The following is a 13,824-nucleotide window of genomic DNA, read 5'->3' as shown; positions in this document are numbered from 1 at the left end:
TTAAGCTTTGTTCATATCACTCAACTTTTTGATTTCTCTCTTAGTTTTTCTAATGTCACCATTTAGGATTTATGGACATTTTAGGCCCTTTTCGGTTTTACAGTGTAATCCAACTGTCACTATAGCAACCGACGCTTTGTCAAACTAATTTTTCTCAAACAAAATGCTGCTGTTTGTTCAAATTTTAATCTACAGAAATAATTCATACATCAAAACGTAGCCACTGATGTCTGCTTTACGGAAATATAAGCGTAATTGCCGTAGGTTTTACAGTTTTCTTTAAAACACTCCCAGAGCGCAGGAATCCCACCACCTTCCTCCATTAGGCGCCATTGAAAATATTTTCATTCATTTTTGGTGCAAAGGATCATTTTCGAATCGCTCCCTCTCTGTAATGGCAACATGTAGAGACATGAGCCAAATCTGATTTGTAGTTTAAAACGTCTTGGCTCTCACAGTTCAATAATACTTTGGATATTAGTTACAGATTTTACCTGAGAGGAGTCTATTTGAGATGATAAACCGCTTGTTACTCAACGGAGTTATTTCTTCAGCTGATTAGCATTCTCTCAATTTTTCTAGTTATGTTTTCTTTTTGTTTTGTTGTATTTAAACAACAAAACAAACATGTTCCCAACGATGTCATGAATTGTTTCGGTCACGTTCCCCAAGTTGGAAATTACTGACAATCGCCTGAGTTGACAAGTCCAAATCTTCTGACATCAGAGCCGCGTCCACCGGAGGACAAAACATGCAGATCATACGTTTATTTTCTCCAACTCCCCCTGGAAAACAGATGTGGTCCCAAGAGATTTTCCTGAGGAACAGATCCGTATCGCTCTCGCTGTGATTTAAATTGAGTTGAGCTGAAAGAGTGACGGCACTTTCATGTGTTTACAGCTGATATCTGTGTTGGTGTCTGCCGAGGTTCAGGCTGATAAGAAGAGAAGAAGCTCCTTAATAGAGCGAGATGACACGCCTGATATCAGCAGCATGTGGGAGGCCTGGAAGCCGGAGTGACAAACAGATACAGATCTGTCTCACACACAGAGACCCGTAATTATTTAACCGACTGGTAGCAGAACCCGGACAGAACAACCAGCATTCACCCTGCTGGTGGCGCCGGGTTTGGAAACCAGCTGTTCCTTTTGGAGACGATGTGGTTCTGTTGGCGTCTCCAAAGGACGACCTTCAGCGTGGAAACAATTCGATTTAAGTCGGAACATTGTGAGAAAGTCTGAACATCGTATCGTTCAGGACGGAGACGGGTTCTGGTCCGAAATGTGTGAATTGACTTAAGAGCAAAAGGTGGAGATATGATGGATCTGCTAAGGCGGCGTCATTATCCAAGGAGAAACGGGTCCTGCACCAACATGGACTGAACGGCCAGTCAGAGGAAGACGACGTTCCTCCAACAGAGACAGAGGATTTATTTACGTATTATTCCTAAATGCTGCCGATTTCACTGCCGTCTGAACAACCAAACTCTGATCTTTCCACCTTCCAAAAAATCTGAATTGTGACGCTTCTATATGTGGAACTAAATCATACCTGATACTTTTCAAAGCGTCTTGTCACATTTTACTCAACTTTTACGTCATCGATGTGAGACACGCGTCATAATTCTGCACCAGAAGAAGCCAGGCGCGGTGAATCTGGACCTAAACAACGGCTGGAAATAATAGTGAAATTATGAAAGAAGTTTGTGTCAGTGAAGCGCATCACAGCTGCATCCGGCTTTTCTTAGTTTTTTTATCAGCTTCCTTCATCTGGGTCTGATCTGGTGATGATGCTGTCCTCTTTAAATCCATCCATCGACGACGGCAGCCATTATTACTCCTGTGATCATTGGACTGCTGCGAGACGGCTACCTTCTTCTTCTGCGCAGGCGGATCGCCTTGAGATGATAAGTCGTTCACACAGAAGTCTGATTGCAGTCGGGATTAATTAGTAGAAGGACAACGCAAAAACAAAAAAGAAAAATCTGAATTGAGCATGATGTCATGTCCTGTGGCCAAAGTGGAACAATTTGGACATAAAGACCAATGTTACGTTTGGTGGAAAACATTTCTTAACTGTGAAGTATGGTGGTGACGGCGTCATGCTGTGGGAAGAACAGAAAACATTTAGTAGAAATATTGACGCAACATCTAAAGACATCAACCAAGTTATAGTTGGTTGACGTCCAACTATAACGTCCATTTATAAAACCCATTTGGTTCGATCAGCTTCAGGAAAACAACGTCAATGTTTTGTGTGGCCACCACAAAGTCCTGGCCCAGTTACTCCGGTTCTGTCCAGAGGAATGGGCCAGAACTCCAGCAAACGAAATTTGATCCAAATCCTGGAGATTTGACCAAATACTGCGGAAATGAATCACAACCTGCTCTTTTTGTTTTGGCATTTAGGAAATGGAAATAATCCCAACTGACACAAAACACATCAAAGAAAAGTTTTAAATATCTTTAAAAAAATAGATGGATGATTTTTTTTCCATCATGTGTTACAATAAATGTCTGTGTAACATATTTAACACCATATTTCTGTTTTGAATCATAAATAGACATATTTTCTGGATTTTGAAAGGTTTTTATTACCCTCCAGCCATCTCCGTTCAGTCCTGTCACTTCAATAGTCGATCAAACACAAATACTCTTAAAAGCTTAACACAGTTTTTCTATTGTCAACGTCAAAAGCCAGGATTATTAATAAAAGAAAAGGGTTTTGTTTTGAAGATTATGCAGAAAACTGTCAGAATAATTGAGCCACGAGTTTAAAATGAATTTCTTTTACATCTCTGCATTAATTCAGTCGCCTTTCTTATCGTTTAATCGTTGGCCTGCCAGCAGCGGCGGCAGTTTATTAGCATCACAATGTAACATTGAAGCTACATTTTAGCCTCCCGACGCGTCCGATTGGCTGTAAAGTCTTCCTGTGAGTTCGACTGTTGGACGTTTTAATTTGCAGCAGGTGGCTGAGTTAATGGAGAAACACTTTTCTGTGACGTTCCTCCAGTTTCTCTCTGTAATGTTTTCGTACCTCCTGGTTCCCATCGCTGCATCAAAGAGAGCAGAGAGGGTAATGGAGGTCACCCTGCTGCGTCTCCTCACCGCTGCACTCCGCTCATTTATCTTCCCACTTTATCACCTGCTCCACTTAACCTGCTCAGCTTTTCCTTTAGTCTTTTTCATTTGTTTCTCTCCATTTTTTAGGCTGTGATGGATTTTATTTTATCTTCTTTTTCTATCCTCCCCTGCAGTCGGGTTTGGACCCAGAGAGGCCCGGCTCAGACAGTATACATTAAACATCCGGTATGAGAGAGGAGATCAAAGCGCGACATACCCACAGAGCAATCACACACAAGATAAAAGCAGGAGATGAAATAAAAACCAAGCGAATCCTGCTGGAAAAACTCCGCTTTGAGTCCGACATTAAGAGAACTTGATGTAAACAAGCATGTTTGGATCTTCTGTAAATGTGGTTCCGAGATCCAGACTGATGGAGGAGACGGCTGGAGAACTGCCGATGAGTTTTGGGTCAGATGTTCTCAGTCCTGGTGAAGTTTGTTCGTATAAACACTAAAAACATGAAACTTGTTTATACTGGTGGTCGGACTCGATTAAAAGTTTTAAACATTTAATTGCAATATTTGTAACTAATTAATCACATTTTCATCAAATCAAATTGACAAAATAAACAACATTTAAAACTGAAAGACATTTTACTGCTAAAGTATTGAATAAATAGACATACAAGGTCAACAACAAAAATATTTATTGTTTCTAATCTGGTATTCTGCCATCAGATTGGAGCAAATTGTTTTACGAATCCCTGATCATTCATGGAAGTTTTTTAAAAATGTGGATGCTAATGTTAGCGTTAGCATCATGTTTAGCATTGAGACTAACTCCTTTTAGCACAATAGTCTTTTCCAGCGTCCAATTATATTGCTTTTTGAAGCAGAGATTGACTCACGGTGGGCCGAGGGAAGCAGCTTCATCATCCTTCACTGTTTGCGGATGCAGCTTGTGCATCAGATTTACGGATGTACCAGAAACACAAAATAAAGGTTCCTGTCGGAAATAACAAAAGCGATCAATTGCGTTGTAATTTTTAGCACATTAGTATCTATTTCTGTAATTAATTCATCACAATTAGCACATTAAAGTCCAGACCCGACTTTATACCAGATTTATCGACGCAGATTTCCTTCATCATGTGAGATCAGTGACCGGCTGATGCTTACATCTTATCGACCTGAGCAAAGGTCTAAAAATCAGCTGCTGTCCTCGTCTGCTCTGCAGAGAGAGGTTTGATTTTTAGACCGGCCCCCCAGCTCATTTCTGCATGTTCAGTGTCAGAGTCAGAGTTTAGCGGTTTTTGCGTTTTAGTCCACTTCCTGCTTTTGGAGCGGTCTCTGGTCCGCTTGGTGTTCACACATTGGAACCACTCCAGTGGTGAACCAGTGGTTCACCTTCAACTGAACTGACTGAGGTTTGTAGGTCCTCCAGAGTTTGATTATGCATTCTGACCTCTCCAACCAAACCAGACTTTCTAAACAAATGGACTGGAGTTGATTAAATCGGACTGAACGGCTGGTGTGAATGCAGCCTTAAAGTACTTTGCGTTGCTGTATTGTTCTAAAATCCCAATAAACACATTAAAGTTGAAGGAAGGTTAGAGTTTAATGAAGCAGACCTTTTCTCTGATCCTTCGCCAGCGTTTCAGTGGAATAACGGATGATTGCAGCAGTAAAACTAAACAGAGAACCAATAAAACATGTTTTTCTTGTATTAGATGATTTTTATCTCATTTCATTTTGAAAAATGAGCCCAATAAGTAAACAGCTGAGAATCTAATTTAGCAGCATATTCACCTGGATCCATTTTGTCGTGCGGTTGTATTGAATCCCTTTGGCTCAGCCGGAGCGCTGAAAGGTTAATGCTGTTTCTCTCTAAAAGCCCTTTTTCTCCTGCTCTCCATTAGGTGTTGATGCCTTGTTATTGCAGCCTCCTGACTCACTGCAGGTGCAAACAGCTTTTATAAATAAAGGGCTGTAATATAAGTAAAGTGCTCCGCCATTGTTGCACTTATTAGAGAGGAGAAAGTGATGCTTTGCAATAAAGCGTCCAGCCGTGTTGAGCCGCAGTAACTGGGATTTAAAAATGCCACGACGTGCGAGGGCGTGGCCTAGTCAAAGGAAGAGCTCCAGCTCAACAGAAGCAGTAATCTCTGTTCTAACGATGATTTGATGACAGCTGTTTGTTTTCTGTGGTTTTTAAAGGTTAGAAATATTTATGTTCAGAGAATTTCAACATAATGATCAGAAAAATCAGAGTTTATACTGGATGGGACTTTGATTCATCTCTGGTCACCAAGGAGATTTCTGTCTCCATCCAACATTCATCCATCCATCCATCCATCCATCCATCCATCCATCCAACCATCTATCCATCCATCCATCCAACTATACATCCATCCATCCATCCAACTATACATCCATCCATCCATCCATTGTCAAGAAAACTGGCATAAGGGTATGAGATCTTTCCAGGCACACGCAGAAAAAGATGCATAATGGCTTGGAAGAAATAAAGTAATCTTGTGGTTTGATTAAAAGATAATTAAGTTGAATAAGTCTGAATAATATGAGTATAAGTAATCACTCAATAACTTTCTGCAAAGAATCTCTGATTAATGATCTGTAATGATTTAACTATGTAATGATTATGTTAATGATTAACAATAAGAAAAAGATGTGATTTATTGTCAATGAATGTGAAGTTGTGATCATTTGAAATCAATTCAAACAGGTTTAACAACAGGTTGAATGTGTTTAATGAGTTATAATAAATGATAGTGAATTATAGAAAAGAGAGGAATGCAGTACAGCCCTGATAACAGGAAATGTCGCAAGCAGTTCTGAACAGATGGCCAGGGCGCACAGGATGGGTGGTGCGGTGAGTTTGGCTGAGGCAACGGGGAATGGGGAAGTACGGGAACTTCCACTACGGTCAGCAAAAACAGGTTGGGAAATGTGGGGACTTTTTCATGAGAGACAGCAGATGTGAAGAAAGTCACGTAGACCAAACCCCCCCATACACACACATGGTGGAGAAATGTATAAAAACGGGCTGAAAAGAGGAACCAGTTGTTCCCAGTCCGGCGGCGCAGAAGAAGAGACAACCTGCAGGAGCAGATTGAGCTACGGACCGCACTTCAGAACCACGGGGGAGCTCGGACTTCACACCGCTAAGAAAGGACTGGGTCCCATCGCCCCTTCTCTGGTTCTTTATTCGACCGTTGGTCTCGTCTCAACCCAGCATTTCAAACTCTGCAACAAGACTTGGAGGAAGGACAAAGGTCCCTCAGGGATGAGGAACTGGGGTTTGCAAAAGGATTCGGACCCGTTCTGCTTTGTTTCTTTTCTAAGGAGGATTTTTCCACACGAGACAAAGACCTCAACCAAGGATGCTAGAAATTCCTGTTGTCAAAAGATCCACCATCGTCTGGGTATGAGTTGAATCTGCTCCTTGAAATTCCATCTCAGAACGTGCGACTTAACTTAGGGAAAGGAGACAGGGTAGTATGATTGTACATGTAAATTTTATTACACTGTTTTTGAACTATATACGATTGATTATTGATTTGTATGTCGCATATCCCTGCTTAAGCTTGCTTAATAAATTTATACTACAAAATTCTAATGAGGTTGGTGGACATTGGAATTAATAGAGTCATTTAATCTTTGTCCAGTTCTTTTAATTAAGGTAAAACTAATATACATGATTCCAGTAAATAGGAGGCTTCATAATTTCCTTTGGTGAGAGTAAATAATGACCCTGGGACTTACATCTAAGTCACTAAACATAATCTAGCCGGTTCCAAGTGCAAGTTATGATTTAGAAAGTGGGCTACCGTTAACAGAAGTGGTTATTGGAATTATGCAGCTGCGAGGGCTACTCAGCTGATTGTTTCTTAACTGTAAGGGGTCATAACTTCTGGATTGGAGGTAGTTAGAGCTAGACGAGTCACTTTCGCCACCAGTTTAAATAGATTATCTCTTATAGAGTACTTTTAGGGTAATACCCAGGTCTCAGAGATTTTCCGGACCTGTTAGACAGAGAACTGGTCAGTAGGCAGCCCTGGGAAGTAGTGAGGAGTGGGCGGGGCTGACTATTGCAGGATAACCTTCACCATCCATCCATCCATCCATCCATCCATCCATCCCTCCCAGACCCTGATGACATCAGAAGCTCCCATCCTCTTCTCTAAAGGTTTTTTCTGTCCCACATCGTCTCGGTTTAAGAGGCAGAGTCCAACTTAACAAAAGCCCCACACCATAATCATCCCTCCACTAAACTTTACATTTAACACAATGCAGTCAGACGAGTAACTTTGTGCTGGTAACTTCCAATCCAAGGCTCTGATATTTTATTGCCAGACAGATTCATTGCTCAAGAGAAAACACATTTCTGACGTAGAGTTGAGCAGCAGCATGTAACGCTGCATGAAGCTCTTTGCATTTGGTGAAGTTCAGTGGTTTGGAGGGTTGAGGACATAATTGTGGCTAATTACTGTATTCACAGCTTTCAAAAACATCGTTTATGGCTAAATATGCAGCTGAAGTGAGTTGATTTGGTTTATTTTGACGCCGTTTCAGCCTCAGATCTCATCTCAGCACGTCAACTTCTTCAGAAATCATAATTCTCGACACACACAGTAACAAAAACACAGAGATGAGTGGAGGAAAATAAATCAGCAGAAAGGAAGACAGACGTACAGTTAGACAGTTCAGCTCCGTGGCTGTTTTCTGCCTCTTCTCCCTCCTCTTGTTTTCCTGTCACTCGTCCAGCACTGCCATTACTCACTCTGGGAATGTGATGTTTAAATTGCTGTATATTTTCCCCTTGGCAACACCGATCCTTCACGGCCATGATTTACAGCCAGGCCACGTACTTCACACAATGTGTTTGTGGAACATTTCTCTGAGCTTTCAGGCTGTTCTCACGTTGAATCATAGAGAACAGGAGGTCCAGGAGCAAAGAGGTGAAGGTTCGGCTGACAAATTGTAAATATAATCATGAAAGTGAGGCGTGTGGCTGGTCTTAAGGTACTGGTCTGAGAGCCACAGAGAAAACTTCAGAAAGATGCTTTCAGGTCTCCTCTCCAGCCTGAATTGGCTTCTTACATTCACTGTTAGTGCAAATGCTTTGACTCAGTCACCAGTTGCCAGTGTTGGGCAAACTCTCCACTGGAGGCAACTTGACATGTCAGATGAAAAAGACTCTTGTTTGTCCTGAAGTCTTTTTCTCTGCAGCTGAAGGTTTGAAGTTGATCCAGAAAACTGGAATGTTGTAATCAGCAGTTTCCTGCAGGTGAAACCATTTCGGTGCAAAATGATCCACTTAGTTTGACCCACGACTCCTGATGTGTTAGGATGTGATGTGGACTTATGTGGTACTTCAATCTGTGGAGGTCTCAAAATGGACGTCCGCACAAAAATCAATCAGGCCCAAGAATACTGAATGAAGAAACGGGGCTTGTTGTCTGATTCATCGGTTAGTTTCTGTTTGGATTGTGGGAATTGGAGGCATTTGACTGTCGGATCTCCTACAGACAGTGTGTGAACACACACAGTACATCTGTCACAAAATACCAATTAATCACATGATTAATTAAAATGAGCTCCATAATTTATCGTTTCTCTTTCTACCAAAGACTGATCTTCAGTTTGGTGCTTTGGTCTCAACTAAACATTTAAAGACAGTTTTGTTCACAGAGACTCCATAATTCATCTTATTTATTGTTTATGTATTTTTTTTTTATTCTTCCAGTTCCAGTGTTAAATGTTCATTAGAATTTAAACTGTTTGCATTATTAGTGTTATATTACTTGTCTCAAAACAACAATATTATCGTTTATCGCAACATAAGTTTACAAGACCGACAGTTTTTGGACTCAGACTCGTTTTACAAGACAAATGGCTCTAATTAATCATACAGACACTGAGCAAGCACATGGTGACAGTGGAGAGGAACAACTCACTTTTAAAAGGAAGAAACGTTCAGCAGAACCAGAACCTGGCGCCAGGTTGATGTTCTGATCCAGGAGAACGTTTTCAGAGAAACATCGTTCTGAATTTAACACAGAAAGACGGTCGACTGCATCGTCTTCAGAGAGAAACCATGAAGCTGTTTTAAAACGGGAAAGTTCAGTTTGAGGGTTGTTAGAGGGGCAGCTGGTCCAGTCAAAGTTCAGCAGAGCTGAAGGTACTGACAGCTGATGGTTTCTCCCTGCAGTCATCGCTTCCTCGCGTTCTCTTTCTGGGAAACGTCGTTAAGTTCCTGCAGAAAAGTATTTACACCCCACAATAGTTCTCTAAATCCCGTCTTAAAGAGGATTTAGTGACTGAAAGGGCAACTTTTCCACAATATGAGGCAACGCTTAGCAGAACGATCAGCCTCAGTTTGGTGCCATGGAGAGTTTAAGGAAAAGTTTTTATTTAGGTGTGGAAGAAAAGCATCCCCACAGCATTCTGCTGCCACTGCCATGTTTCACTGTGGAGATGTTGAGTTTAGCATGACAAACAGTTTGTTTGCCACAGAACTTTATGTATTTAAGCATAAATATTAATTTATCTTGACGACATAACTAAAAGCCTTATAAGAATTTTTCACGCTGAACGATAAACGATAAGATAAATGCCCTTTCCTAATTCTGTCTCCTTTTTTCCTCACTCTGATTTTTTTTTTTATCAAACGAAATTTTGTAACGTTTTTTCTTAATTAAACTTTTCCGAACTCTACAGAAAAAACATCAGAAAAAACACGAGACAAAAACCTTTACGGACGTGAAGCATGGCGAGTAGCAGAGGTGAGAAACGCTGCCACCTGCAGGTGGGAGTTGGAGTCACTTAAACCCAAAGTGTTTGAACGATTTTGAGTAAAATTAGTGTGAAAAAAAGCTGTTTATGTTGATTTTTGCGTAAATTTCCGCAAGAAACTTTCGGGACCTCTGATGCCTCTGATGAACAATTACATTTATAAAGAGATTAAATTAAAATAAAGGTAAAATCTGTTTGATAAACCTGGATGTAAATGTATTTTGTGTTGATAAAATCCTAATACATCATTCCAGGTTGAGGTTTTATTATGATAAATCCCATTTCTGATGGAAATAACAAATTTCTCTCTCAATTTGTTTATATATTTTATTCAAAATGTTGTTTTTTCTTTGAACATTTAAGAGAACAGACAGAAGGAGCAACATTTCCCTCACTGTTCCTGCCAACTGCTCTCTATTATACAGTTACTGATAAAACAGAAGCTTTATTTCACTCCTGATGCCTTATTGAACCTTAAACTCTGAGTCTGGATTTAAACATGTTTTTACTTCCTGCTCCTGTCTAACTTGAAAGCTAAAGGTTGTTAGAGAGGAGGAGAAGGAAGCAGAGAAGTGTTTTCTCACCTCCAGAAAGACATTAAAAATTAAAGAACAGAGACAGACGCACCAATCATCCTGACACACCTGTTTTACTTCCTGTCCGTCTGCAACAAAGAAATAAAAACAACTTGGTTTAATGTTTAAAGCTGCTGCGGAATAAAGGCCTGTGAAGCAGAACCGCCTATCAGCTGTTTGATGCTCAAAGGATCTGAGCATCTTCTCCTCTTTTCCTCCACCATCCATCCTCTCTAATCACAGCCTGGCAGCCTGCTGGCTGTGTGTATTCGTGTGTGGAGGCATGAAGCATTGAAACAGACAGAGGAAGTCAATTCAAACAGTAGAAGAAGAGTGGAAAGTATTATGAACAGAGGTTGTAAAGAGGTTTTATAGGCCTGAAGACAAAGGAACAGCTGCAGCTGATGGGAGATGTTTGTTTACTGGCGTCCAGATGTTCCCGGTTTGTTCCATTTATTCATGAATGCATGAAGAGTAGCTTAGAGTCACTAATTTCTTCAAACTTTAAGTGGTTGTTGAGTTAACTCAAGGACAGAGAGCAGAGAGCTAAAATAAACGACGTTACGGATCATTTCATATCCGGTCTGTCACGATAACCGATTCTCCCAGAAGTTATCGCAATAAATGATAATATAGTTTATTAAGTAATTTAATGATACTGGCATAATAACGCAAGAAAACATATTCTCAAAAATCAATAAACTTTAAATTCTAACGAACATTTAACACTGGAACTGGAAGACATTTAAAATATCCAAAATAAATAAACAACAAATAAAATGAATTATGAAGTCTCTGGAAACAAAACTGTACTTAAACAAAAAACACCAGAATGAAGATTTATCATCCAGTTTTTGGCTGAGAGAAAAACAATAAATCATGCAAATGTAAAATATTGAGATCATTTAAATTCATCATGCAATTTATTGATTTATTGATTTATTGTGACAGGCTCACGACATGGATGACTGAGCTACATGTGAAGTCCAGCAGCTCTTTGTTGAATAATAGTTGCAATGAAACGATTAATCAAATTAATCGTGATTAATCGATAATTGAAAAATCAACTAATTCAGTAATTGATTGTTCACTTGAATAAAAAATAAAAAAGTCTAAAAGAATAAAACAGTCAGAGCAGAAATTAAACCAAACCTGTACAAAATCATAAACATTTTGTATGTAAGACTAAGAAAATAACTTTCTGTAAATCGGTTCTGTAAAAATCTCTTACTAAGCTCCTTTAGCTGTTCAATTATTAATTGATTAATGGACAGATTACCGTTAAGTCAAGCAGGAAGGCCCCAGAGCTTTGAAGGATTTTTTATGAATCCTTTGCTACAAATGATTAAACGTTCAGTAAAGGAGTTGTAGGTTACTGCAATTTAAATAAAATGTTTATTTTTTTATATAACAAAGAAATTTCCTGTTTACTTACATCTTAATGTATTTATAACGTATGAAAAGGTTTAAGTGATTAAATAAAAAATCTGCAGAATGAGTGTTTTATTCTATCAACAGATTAATTAATTGATCAGAATCGTCAAAATAATCAATTAATCTTCTGAATAATCATCAAAATAATTGGTTAATTGTCAGAATAATCAATTACTAAATTGTTATCATTTCAGATTGACTGAATTTATCATATTTGGTGTTTTTACATCCAAACTAAAAGTTCTTAATTCAATGACTTGTACCTGTTTTTAGAAGTTTTGTTTTCTTTTAGTTTTTAACTGTGTAGCTGTTTGCATTTCTCATCCAAACTCAACTATTATAACACAAAAATCCTAACGGTACTTTATATAAAATGTTTCTCCTACAAAGTAGCCTTGTTTTCGCTATGACAAAAAAACCTTCTTTCGTTCATGGATTGGTTGCCAATGGCGATGATCTCTCGTAGAAAAGGATTTGACCCGCGTGATTCATTTTCAGAGGCTTAAATACACACATTCAATGGCTTTTTTCTTTTTAGCATCCAGAAAACAATTTGCAATCAGTCCAGGCTGCAGGTACCCAGGCAACAAACACGAAGACGACAGGAAAAATCCTCGCTGAATTTAAGCATCCCACTCTGTTGGAAATCTCAGAGTTTCAGTAAATCTTGGCCATCGGGGATAAAAGTCAGAGAGCCAAAATGCAAATGAAACGGCTGGAGGCCATTGTTTGTTCCAGCCTCCTTCCAACTGTTGAACCCTGAAGATTACTCCCATGCACCAGCATTCACAGCGTTTACGCTCCGGCACGCTGCCGGTGCCAAGCGTATCGCCTCTTCGGGTTTTTATTGTTTCTTTTAAGACTTTGTCTGAAGCAGGAGGCGGACAAAAGTGTTCACATCATATTTTGTATTAAAAGGCGGAGAGGTTACTTCCATTTAAGAAAATATGCAAAAACTGTGACACTGGCCTCTTCCAAGGACATAAAAATACACAAACAGTCCAGATATTCTCCTAAAATGTTTGTTTATTCTGGCAGCGACTCATCTCTTCTTTTCAACAATCCCAAACAAACATGGAAACGATAAATGTGACGTTACATCATGCCAGTACTTTTACAATACCTTAGTAAAACTTGTACGCTGCAGAAAACTTGAATTCTGAACACAGAAACATCCGTTTTCCTCATCCAATAAGGTTTGGGTTTGTGCCGCAAGGTGAAGCTGATTGGCTGAGAGTTGATTATCCACATGGCTGAGGCTCGGACGGCGGAACCGATTGGTTTGCTGAGGGGAAATGGAGATGTGATCGGTTCCGTACGAAATATAAATGAGGTCGCTTCGTCTGAGGTGGGATGTTCAAATGGAATGAAGACAAAGCAGTTTTATGTTAAACTTCAACCAAGGCTGAGCATTAAATAAATGCAACAATTCAAAGAATACGCAGCTAAAGTATAAAACCAGTGGCTGATCTCTCACTTTGGGTTTAAAGCTGATGAGGAAAAGGGTTTTAGACAAGATGATAAAACAATGAAGAAGCCTTTCTGATCTGGAAAGCAAAGTTTGGTCATTTCTCGACTCGGATCGTGTTTTAAAAAACATCAGCACCACTGATGGAAATGCAAAGATACTCAAGATGAAACGTTAATTCAGATTTATTTACTAGTACTGTGTTGTAGCACACCTATGGTGGGTATCAACATGATTGATATTAGCGCTTTAGTATTAGCTTCTGCTAAACACCATGCTGATATAGTGGTTTAGCATTAGCAGAACTAGCTTTTTAGTTTGCTGTGCCCACCACTGCATGTTGTTACAAGGAGATGTTGAAAGAAACATTTTAATGTTGTTTTATTGTTGCATAATAATGCATTTATGTATGTTTTACGGTTTTGCTGATGTTTTTGTGGGCTATTGGATATTCACTCAAA

Source organism: Xiphophorus hellerii, chromosome 17 (genome assembly GCF_003331165.1).
Source record: "Xiphophorus hellerii strain 12219 chromosome 17, Xiphophorus_hellerii-4.1, whole genome shotgun sequence".
NCBI lineage: Eukaryota > Metazoa > Chordata > Actinopteri > Cyprinodontiformes > Poeciliidae > Xiphophorus > Xiphophorus hellerii.
Note: the sequence above shows the minus strand (reverse complement) of the source record.